We start from the raw sequence: 11,752 nt of genomic DNA, 5'->3' as shown, positions 1-11,752 counted from the left end.
AGGAGTAGTAGTGTACTTAAAACTCGCAATGCATCTCTATTAACCGAAATATTTCGGAGGAGTAGTCTCTTTCTTGGTTTCTTTTAGATTGCCGTGGCTCGGCTTATCTCGAGCTACTGTATGAGCAATGTGCATATGTGAGTCAATGCTGTTCCAAATGATAGATTGGAACTGCTAAAGCATTTCCGTTCAGTGGTGTAGCAGTTTCTCATTTTCTGGTGCACACAAGATTTTTCCTGCTCCTTGTTGGAGATTAATAAGAATCGGGAGTGGCGGTAGGTCAACGTCGGCCACCTTCACTCACAGTCAATAGAGTGGGAAGCTAAGCAGGGCTGTTAGTCACTGTCTCTCCCTGGATATTCTCCACACAGCTCATCTCGTGGAAAAATGCACCTTCTTATCGGCCGCCACACAAAATGGAGTGCCACAGGCGGTGCTGTGTACGGTTTCGTGAGCCTGTTTTGTTCCAGTTACACTTTCGTATTCTTGGCAGAGTGGGTGCACTTCCAATTTCTTGAGTTGTGCCATGGTAATGCCACCTGTAGTGTGCTGGGCCTCTGTTGACATTGGCATAGTAATAGCACATTTCTTCGGGCAATGATATGGCAACAAGGCTGATAATATCCTTCCATTGCATTCTTGATGTGTTTTGCCTTGGCGCTCGGTGAATCACCATCCACTCAGAGCCACTCGCTAAAATGACAAGAAAGAATGTCAAAGACTCTAACAATCTATTTCAGCGTTGAGTAGGCCGGCCACTGTGGTATTGGTTTCCTTGCCACCAGCGTTCAATCAATGTTTCCTGCTTCTCTTTAAAAATAAATCATTATGTGGCTCTGCTTCTTTGTTCATTTGCAAATCAGACACAAACGATTCGAGCGTTCAGATCCAGTTCTTGTGGGAAAAGAGATGCAAAACCCTCTAGAAAACAACTTTGGCTGCCAGAGCTAGAGGCTTTTCAACTTCAGAGGAAAAATATTGCATTGTTATTGCAAGATTTTGTTTTCTACCTTGCCCTCTCTTACCAGCCTTTTTTTTTGTAAATACTGCACGTATGTACAGAATTTTCTTCTCTTGTGGTGGATAATTTTGTTGTTTTCTGTGTGTGCTTTTTTCCTTTTTTCTTTTATTGATGGCCACATGAGGGCAGGATTGCTTCGCTGTGACTCTACATTAACCAAACCAGTAAATTCACACTGGAATCGCTGTTCTCAGCCTGATGTTATATTGAACGTCACTGAGGGATCCAACGTAGCACCAAAGCTGTCCTCAAAATCAAACAAATATATTAACATCATCATGAACCAAGTAGACTGTACAATATGGAAGACTGTGTGTTAGGTGCCTTTTTACTTTGATGGTTGCTTCTACCTAATAGCAGTCATAGCATCATTACACAAGTTTATTCTTTCTGTAAATTACCTCATATTTAATGTAGAGTTTGTTTGACATTTGGATTTACGATTTAAAGTTATGTTTTTGGACTATGCGAGGACATTTCTTCTGAATGAAAAAGAAAAATGCCTTTTTATTTCATCAAATAACAAAAAAGATTGAAGGTTTTCCAACATTTTTATATACTTTTGTAAACAATAACAATGTTCTAACTTTAGAAAAGTTAAGATAATCAATATTTAGTGCAATATCCCTGATTTTCAATCACTAAAATCAATGGGCTAAATGCACAGCTAGTGTTTTTAAGCCAATGATGAACTTCCGGTGAAAGCTTTATGTGACTATTTTCAATTTCATAAGGTTCCTTTTACAGCTACGGTGTTGTAATGTTATACAATCAAATACAATCAGTTAAATAAACTTAAGCATCCATTTGGATGTTAAAGCGTAAAAAGGGACAAAAGACTGTTTAAACGCAGGAACCGTCATTAGCAGCAGGCTAGTGTAAAAACTTCATTGAAAATAAAATTTTAAGGGTAAAATTAATTCCCATATTTTAAAGAAATATAATTAGAATGTTTTTAGAAAAATATAATGTTATGCAGTGCTTCTTGTTTGCTCTGATATTCACTTTTATCCCAGCCAGGCAGTAAAAATCACTTTTTTATTATTTATTTATTTATTTTTTAAAGAAATCAGATCATAAATTCTGCGATTTTTGTATGGAATGACAATTAACAGAACGTCCTGGTCAATTTATTCATAACAATTTGCATTTGTATAATATTATTATTAGCAGTATTATTTATTATATGTATATTTGTTTTTATTAAAAACAATCTCAGATTTGCCCACCTTAACAGATAATAAATTCACTATTTGCTTATGCTTAATAAATGATTTATAGTGTGTAGTTATTATATAGTGTTACCATCAATTGTTATTTTTGAAATTTCAAAGAAATGTCATACATTTAAGTAACTATTTTGTTATTTTTGTAACCTCATAAATCCATCCATTTTTTCCATAGCTATGTCTCTATTTAAACATTTACATCAGTTTCACTGTAATTTTATGTAGATTTGTTTGTTTAAAATATTGGTACAGTGCATCCTGAAAGTATTCATAGTGCTTTACTTTTTCCACATGTTATTATGTTACAGTCTTATTCCAAAATGGATTAAAATCTTTTATTTCCTCAAAATTCTGCACACAATACCCCATAATGACAATGTGAAAAGAATCATGTACATAAATATTAACAGCCTTTGCTCAATACTTTGTTGATGCACCTTTGGCAGCAATTACAGCCTCAAGTCTTTTTGAATATGATGCCACAAGCTTGGCACACCAGTCTTTGGGAATCCACCGAGCTGCCACCACCATGCTTCACTGTAGGGATGGTATTAGCCTGATCATGTCCAATCAACTGAATTAATTGACCACAGGTAAACTCAAGTTAAGCTGCTGAAACATCTCAAGAATGATCAGTAGAAACAAAATGTATCTAAGCTCAATTTAGAGCACTGCAAAGGCTGTGAATACTTATGCACATTTGATTTTTCAGGTTTTAAAATTTTTAATAAATTTGCAGCTATTTCGATACATCTTTTTCACATTGCCATTATGGGGTATTGTGTGTAAAAATTTGAAGAAATAAATAATATGAATCTATTTTGAAATAAGGCTGTAACATAAAAAATGTGGAAAAAGTGAAGCACACTGTAACACTTAATTTTACAGTCATGTTCTACTAGCAAAAAGTGTACTTATTCTAGTAATTGCTGTGTAACAAACTACAGTAGGTGCTAACCCCGAACTGTTATCCAATTTTACTGTACATTTATAGAAAAATACTCTAAAAGTACACGTAAAAGTGATTGTGCTTTCAAATGTAGTGCAAGTAGAATATTTGTCGCTAAAATGTCCTTGAACCACGTTTTTGAAAGGTGATTTTATTCTCCATTTCCACCTGGGGATACTCAATCTGAGGCCCTCAGACTATGATTCCTTACTCTGATTCGATCCAAGAACAGCGACGAGATGACCCCAAGGTTTCCATATCCTGACCCAGGCCGTATCCTGAGCAGCTACTGTGGTGGTCATGGAGTAGTGGAGAGCATAAGACTGATTCCTGTGACGCTACAGGGACAGACGAGTCTGCTGAGTTCCAGCTTACAGCCTCCGGCGCCTTGACTGCAGCTCTGCACAAGACGTTTGGCCAGTGGAGAAATGGTCGTGCCCAACTGAGCCTGGTTTCTCTCAAGATTTTTTAGTTCTTCACTTTCGCCAGTTGGTAAAGTTTTTTTCCTCGCCGCTGTCGCCACTGGGTTGCATCGTTCGAGATCTGTAGAGCTGCGCATCAATGGATTGCCCATCAGTTAGACACTCAGTTGTGATTATTATACCACACTGAACTTAGCTAAACTGAATTGAACTTAAACACTGAAAACTGAACTACACTGTTTCAATTTGAAGCTGATTTGACACAATCTACATTCAAAAAGCGCTACACAAATAAAGGTAAATTGAATTGAATTGAATTTGCTTCCGAGATTAAGCTATCCAGATTCATGATTTATATTGCAATGCTTTACAAGCCAACCTTCTAGCTATAGCGAGCCCTTACAGGTGATCCAGAATGCAGCAGCACAACTAGTCCTCTATCAATCTATGAAGAGCTATGTTACAGCCCTCTTGGTCACCAACTTTATGCTTGGAGGGAAGCACATAGGACCACCTACTGGTCTGCACGCTCTTACCTAAACACTCTCCTCCAGATTCATGGTCCTCCTTATTCCCTGCAGTCAGTCGAAGTGTGATCCCTGGTGGCAGATTCACAGCATGATATGTGCTCTATAACGTCTACACTGGTACATCACATTCTTTTTGGGGTCTTGCATGCAAATCAAAAGAGTACATGGTAAAGTATGTGTACAGACTACTTTAATATTGTGTAGATAACCAGTGGCCAACATCTGATGTTTGTTTTTCACTGAATTGATGGCAGGGCTGCACAATATATCGTTTCAGCATCAATATCACAGTGTGTATCTGCAATAGTCACATTGAAAAAAAGATATGCAATGTCCAGGATGAATTATAGTTCACCAGGAGCTACAGAATTGTATTTAATCACTGTATTTTTTTACATTTTACATGCAACAACAAAAGAATGGTTTACTTAGAGTTGTTGTCTTTATTTTTAGTCCAAATATTTACATTTTAAAGTGAATGCAAGATTGTTTAACTTACTCCACTTGCAGATAATTTTGCTTGTTTTAAGTAAAAACTCTTAATTTAAAACATTATTTTTAACTGATCTAAAAATGTTGTTAGGATATTTGAACTATAAATGAGACCAGGTGAGAAAAGCATGTTTTGCATTGTGATCATTCAATTTCTGTACCTGTTTACTGTTAGACTCCCAAGAAAAACGCCAAATAGTGCTATTCAACCATCTTGTGAAACTATTTACATTGCAATATTTATTGCAGAAAAATAAAATATCGCAATATCAGATTTTTCCAAAATTGTGCAGCCCTAATAGATGAACTACCTAAAACTGTACTGTGTATCTAGTTATCATTGTAATCTAGAATAAGCATAAAGTTTGCTGATTAAAAAAACAACTCTAAAATAAAGTGTGACCAAAGCTTTATTTTATTTATACATTATTTTAAATAAAGGTATTATAACATTTCTTCAAAATGTAAAATAAGAAAAATTGTCATTTATTGAGCAATTATAAAATTGCTCACAATAATAAGATTTATACGATTTTTTCATTTTTTTCCCAAATAATAATTTACATTTAATATAATGTACAGATGTTTATTGTAATTTGTTTTGTTATTTATTTATTTATTTATTTATTTATTTATTTTTTGGCTCTAGACACCATCTGCTTCTGGGGCTGTGCAGACACAGATTCTTCTATTGTGCTCAATGGTAACGCATGATGGTAAATGTGCTCCATTTCCTCATTTTCACTTTTAGCATCACTTAACAACAATGCAGTACTAAAGAGACTACATATCAGAGACCAATATCTACAGAGACAGCATCCAGTGTGCATGACATGTCTGTGAAAAAAAAATCAACCCAAAGACCAATCAAAAATATTTTTTAAAGCAAATGTCACTTGCCTCTTCTAGACCTTGAAACAATATTTTAGAGTCACATTGATTTGTTCTGCACAATTTCTACAGTAATAATAAATACTCTAAGCTTTACAAAACTCATAATCCAGTACAGTTGTATTCCTGGTTAAATGTGAAATATTTCAATGCTCACAATTTTTGCAATATGGCAAACCTTTTAATCCAGCGGAAAATTCAACCCACTCAACAGCTTAAAATGTGGCCAATTTCACAGGAAAATCAAACTTGGCAACACTGACTGAATTACGCAATTTCAACATGGCAAAATACATGCCTGGATCATACATAATTAAAACACTATTTATAGAAAATGATTGAGTTTAGTTTTCATCTAATGTGGGTTTAACCCTATTCCACTGACAGGTCACAAAAACGTTTATAATCTCAGTGTTTATAACATTTGTGCAACATTTTTGCACATTTTGTGTAATTCATTCTACACTTTAAAGATCTTCTGATGTACCTTCAAACACGCAGTGCTATTTAATGTGTTGTGTTGACATTATTTCAACTGAAACTTGGAAGACCATGTAGTGCATATCAAGCAACCTCTCCCTTTTTTTCCATATAGCCAATAGCATTTTGTTTATATCACAACTCTGCCAGATGAGCTCTGTAAAGTTGTATTTGACAGCTCATAACAGGCATAGTCTAATAGTAATGCTAAGTCTGTCTAACCATTTCTCTACCACTCCCCTATATCTTGTTTAAAATATTGCAATCTGTGTAGAATTGAAGTGATATAGACCATTTTAATGTGGTCATGTCACTGGACATGTTTCCTGGTTATTTCAAAACTGTAACAAAAGGCAATTCAATTATAACGTCATGTAAAAACAGCTGTTATAGCATCATTAATCAATATGTGGATCTTTTGAATTCTCGAAAGCTATAGAAATTTTAAAAAATCAGGAAATACGTTGGCACTATTGTTTTTTTAACCCTAAAAATGGTCTATAAAAATGTCATTGGAATAGTTCATCCATATTGGAGTAAGTGAGAGACTTATGTTTTCAAAAGGTTTTTGAGCATATTCATTGTTTTTGAGAATGCTAGCTTAAAATAACAAGGCCATTTTAATTCTACTTTCCCTGAAAATAAATAGAATTTCCAGGGTTATGTTACGACAACCTGACAACTCAGACAAAGGGTTAGGTCATCCAGAAATTAAAAGTCATATCACTATCTATCAGGCACAGGACGTCAACATGACATCAGATTGATGTTATCCCAATGTCATGAGGACATTGCATTTTGTTTGAAAATAATTGTAAATATTTGTATTTAATATTTTTCTGTAACATATAAGTTTGGATGGACTACTCTTTGGACCATTATCGTAAGTTATTTTGTTAGATAAGCTACTAATCTGGCTTCTGTACTGACTAATTTAATGTTTATGCACAAAAATAATTGTATAGCTTCCTTATAAGATTTAAGATTTGTGAGATGTGTGCTTACATATGCTGAGCACTGTATACAGTAGCCAACATTTGAAGTGAATCAAATGTGTTTTTCAAAGTTGTCCTAAGGCAAGAATGTGTGTTGTTTTTTGGTTTTAGGACAACTTTGATAAAAGGTTTTAAACCACTTCTAATGTTGACTACTGTACAGTTGAAGTCAGAATTATTAGCCCCCCTGAATTATTAGCCCCCCTGTTTATTTTTTCCCCAATTTCTGTTTAACGGAGAGCATACATTTTCAAAACATTTCTAAACATAATAGTTTTAATAACACATTTCTAATGACTGATTTATTTTATCTTTGCCATGATGACAGTAAATAATAATTTACTAGATATTTTTCAAGACACTTCTATACAGCTGACAAAGTGACATTTAAAGGCTTAACTAGGTGAATTAGGTTAACTAGGCAAGTTTTTGTATAACGATGGTTTGTTCTGTAAACTATCAGGAAAAAATAGCTTACAGGGGCTGACAATTTTGTCCCTAAAATGGTTAATAAAAAAATAAAAACTGCTTTCATTCTATCCAAAACAAAACAAATAAGACTTTCTCCAGAAGAAAAAAAATATTATCAGACATACTGTGAAAATTTCTTTCCTCTATTCAACATTATTTGGGAAATATTTAAAAAAGAGAAAAAAAATTAAAGGGGGGCTTTAATTCTGAATTCAACTGTGTGTGTGTATGTATGTATGTATGTATGTATGTATGATTTTCAACCTTTTTAATATACATTTATGTAACTGTAGGCTGTTGATTCATATTATAGTATTAAAATGTATTCAATCTTAAGACTATTAACACTGTACAAGCACTCCCTGACAACTCAGACAAAGGGATAGGTCACCCAGAAATTAAAAATCACTACTCAGCAGGCACAGGACATCAACATGACCTCTCATGCACAAAACGTTCGGCCAGTGGAAAAATTAAAATGGAGGTGCACAACTGAGTATGGTTTCTCTCAAGGTTTTTTTTCTTCACTTTTGCCAATTTGTGAAGTATTTTTTTCCCTCTACGCTGTCGCCACTAGCTTGCATGGTTTGGAATCGGTAGAGCTACGCATCGATGGATTTGCCCACCAGTGTTTAGACCCTCAGTAGTGATTATTAAACCACACTAAACTAAACTGAACTGAACTGAACTGAACTGAACTGAACTCAAACACTAAAAACTAAACTACACTGTTCCAATTTACTATCACAGTCTACATTGTAAAAGTGCTATAAAAATAAAGGTGAACTGAACTGAATTTAATTGAATGACGTCAGATTAACATTGTCCCACAATATCATAAGGAAATTGCAATTTTGTTTGAAATGAAAATGGCTTGACATTAGAACTTAACATCTGAATATCAGAACATTAGACATCAATGTCTAACATCCTATTTTGTTTTTGTTCACTGTCTAAAACAACATAAAATCAACCAAATATCACAGTCATTTGATGCCATTATTGGACGATAAATTTATTAAATATAATTGCATTATATATATATCTAGAATATATATATATATATATATATATTATATATATATATATATATATATATATATATATATATATATATATATATATATATATATATATATATATATATATATATATAATTATACAACAGTTCTGTCTGGTTCTCGAATCTGATTGGCTGATAGCCGTGCTATATTTAAGTAATATCAACACCTGTACAGCCTCTTTACCCTTTGTGTATTACTCCACCCACATACAGCCAGCAAAAAGCAGACACTACAGATCTAAAGTTAAAAAGATGCTTGCTCAGCTGTTTAACTGTCAGCTTACGATTTGAATCCAACGCGGAAGAAAGTAGTTCCTCATACAAAAGGGTTTTTGAGACTCTCCATGTTTGATTTTGCTTTTATACACACAAATATGCTGTCAAACTGTTGTTTAAACGCAATATCACACTTGTAGCAGTGCAATATGGCTGTATATCGGCACTGGTGGGGGGACTAAGCACAACGCACACCTTCAGTATATATATTCTTAATTAAGTTTAATTCTGAATTAAACTGTATATACAGTACTGTATATACAGCACTCAAAAATATTTGTAACCATTTCTCAGTAAATATAGGAAATGTATTTTTGTGCATTTAAACAAGACAGATTCAATAAACATATATATTTATTCATACATTCATTGATTTTCTTTTCGGCTTATTTCCTTTATTAATCTGGGGTTGCCACAGCGGAATGTATAATATAATTAATTATAATATAATTCGGTAACACTTTACAATAAGGTTCATTAGTTAATGCTTTTACTAACATGAACTAATCATGAACAACACATGTACAGCATTTATTAATCATAATTGAACATTTACTAATGCATTATTAACATTCAAGTCCATGCTTGTTAACATTAGTTAATGCACCATGAGTTAATATGAACTGACAATGAACAACTGCATTTTCATTAACTAACGGTTATTAACATGAATATATACTTTAGTGAATGTATTGTTCAATGTTTGTTCATGTTAGTAAATGCATTACTTAATATTAACTAATGAACCTTATTGTAAAGTGTGACCTATAATTCTTATAATAGTCTTAAAATGTATGTAATCTTCTTTTTTTTTTTTTTTTGATGCTTGTAGGGGAGCAAAGATTCTTCAATAATTTTTGTTTGTCAGCCACAATAACAAATGTGTTCCATAATCTAACTTTTGCTTTTTACGTGGCTAAACAGTACTAGAGTATTTATATTTGAATAGCATTTTTCCTATCCATCCACATCTTAAGCACATTTTTTCATCCTCAAAGAGCATCCACACTCCGAAAGGCCATCAAAAAGCAGATAGACAATCCCATTGACGGCCCTTAAGAAATCGGATCATTATCTCTGTTTTCCGCTCACTTTCTCCTCACAATCTAAGTTTCGCTGTGGGAGGCTGAGCTCTCGGAAGGGTGCTTGAGAGTTTGAGGCTGCTGTGTGGAATCAGGCCAGTGCTCTATTTACTTTAGATCCCAGGCCTCAGCCCTGCAGGGACCCCTAATCAATGCCCGCCTCTCGCCCTCCTCATGATCCCTCTCCCGTAGCGACCTGATGTGATCGCTAATTGGGCTATTTGTGTGGAGCTGAGCGAGCCTGACGTTCTTTCTGCTTGTCAGTGTGTGTGTGTTTTATGATGTATCCGGGCCGTTTACTTATTTATTTGAAGCATGTACCTTCTGGAGTCTGTAAGGTGGTTTGATGGACTGCGTCCCGGAGGAGTCTCCCGAGGCCATCCGTTTGTGTGTGTGTGTGTGTGTCAATGTGTGCAAGATGCCACAGCGGTGTCCTGCCCGACGCCGCTCAGCATTCATTACACACCGTCACCCTCTGGGGCGTTTTTATTAACATTCCAATCAGTGCCGTGCCAGATTGCTCGATCTGCAGAAACAAATTGGGAATAGTCTTTGATATAAGGTTGAAAACACTCTGACAAGAGGAGGCACACAAATATGAATTCATGTGCACGGCACATATTGAGATTTGGTCAATGAGCCAAGTCAGGACCATTACTCCTCTGTTTGTTATTTAAATGGCTTCGCACAACACCGGCACCTGGAGTATCGCTAGGAAAACAGACCAAGCTGTCTGCTCTTCTTCCCAAGTGATAGGCGCTTTTTGGATCTCTCGTGATCCATTGTTGTCTTTATTTCCCATTCTCCCTGCAGCTGACTGATTCTCCGAATGGAGGTGCTTGACAGCCACCATCTTCTGCAAAAGACTTACTTTATTCTCGCTGGAAAGGCATGGTGAGATGGAAAGATGAAGGTAAGACAGTGGGTGTCATTCATCGCGTCTCTCAATTCACAGCTCTGTCACACTCCCTTCAATCCGCCGACGGCTTCACAAGGCTTAGTGCTTGAGATTCTTTGGTCAATAGCTGTACTTGACCTTTTATAAAGCAAAAAAAGTTTGGACGTGTTGGCGCACTTTCCCACTGTGCTTGCCATGTATGAACATCTCTTCTCCCTGACAGGTCTCAGGATCAATCCCAATTGGTGTCAGTAATATCAGCTCACAGCTGCTGTCCTTAACCTGGTGCTCGCTTCCTGTCTGAATGACGCCGGTGGTGGTGTCTGAGCTCCAATAGAGATGACCTAGAATGATGATGATGATGATGATGATGATGATGCATCTTTGGGAATTTAAAGGTATGACGAGAAATCTGGTGATTTTACACTCTATTTCTCTTTTTAGACAGTGCTATCGGTTCAAGGTTAGATGCTGCTTCCGTTTTCATCTTTTTAGCTGTTTTTAAAGAGAAGTCTTGAATGGAAAATTCATTTTACTTGAGAATCTGTTTAGGTGGACTGGCTTTAAAAGTCAGACTCATACGCACAAGCAGATGATTATGTTGATAATTAAATTCTTTACTAATTTATATTCTAGACAGGGAGGCAGGCAGACAGACAGACAGCCAGACAGACAGACAGACAGACAGACAGACAGACAGACAGACAGACAGACAGAGATAGATAGATAGATAGATAGATAGATAGATAGATAGATAGATAGATAGATAGATAGATAGATAGATAGATAGATAGATAGTAATTTAATTACATTAGAAAGTTTTCTGTGCCTCCACTGAGAATCTATTCACCTAATATTCCAGCCTGATCTCATGAGAAAACGTAAGTATTTTACGTTTTGTCAGATTAGTGGCTAATTCGTGCGAATTTGTAGGAGTTCAGTCATACAAAAAT

This window comes from Danio rerio, chromosome 12 (assembly GCF_049306965.1).
Source record: "Danio rerio strain Tuebingen ecotype United States chromosome 12, GRCz12tu, whole genome shotgun sequence".
NCBI classification, from domain to species: domain Eukaryota; kingdom Metazoa; phylum Chordata; class Actinopteri; order Cypriniformes; family Danionidae; genus Danio; species Danio rerio.
Note: the sequence above shows the minus strand (reverse complement) of the source record.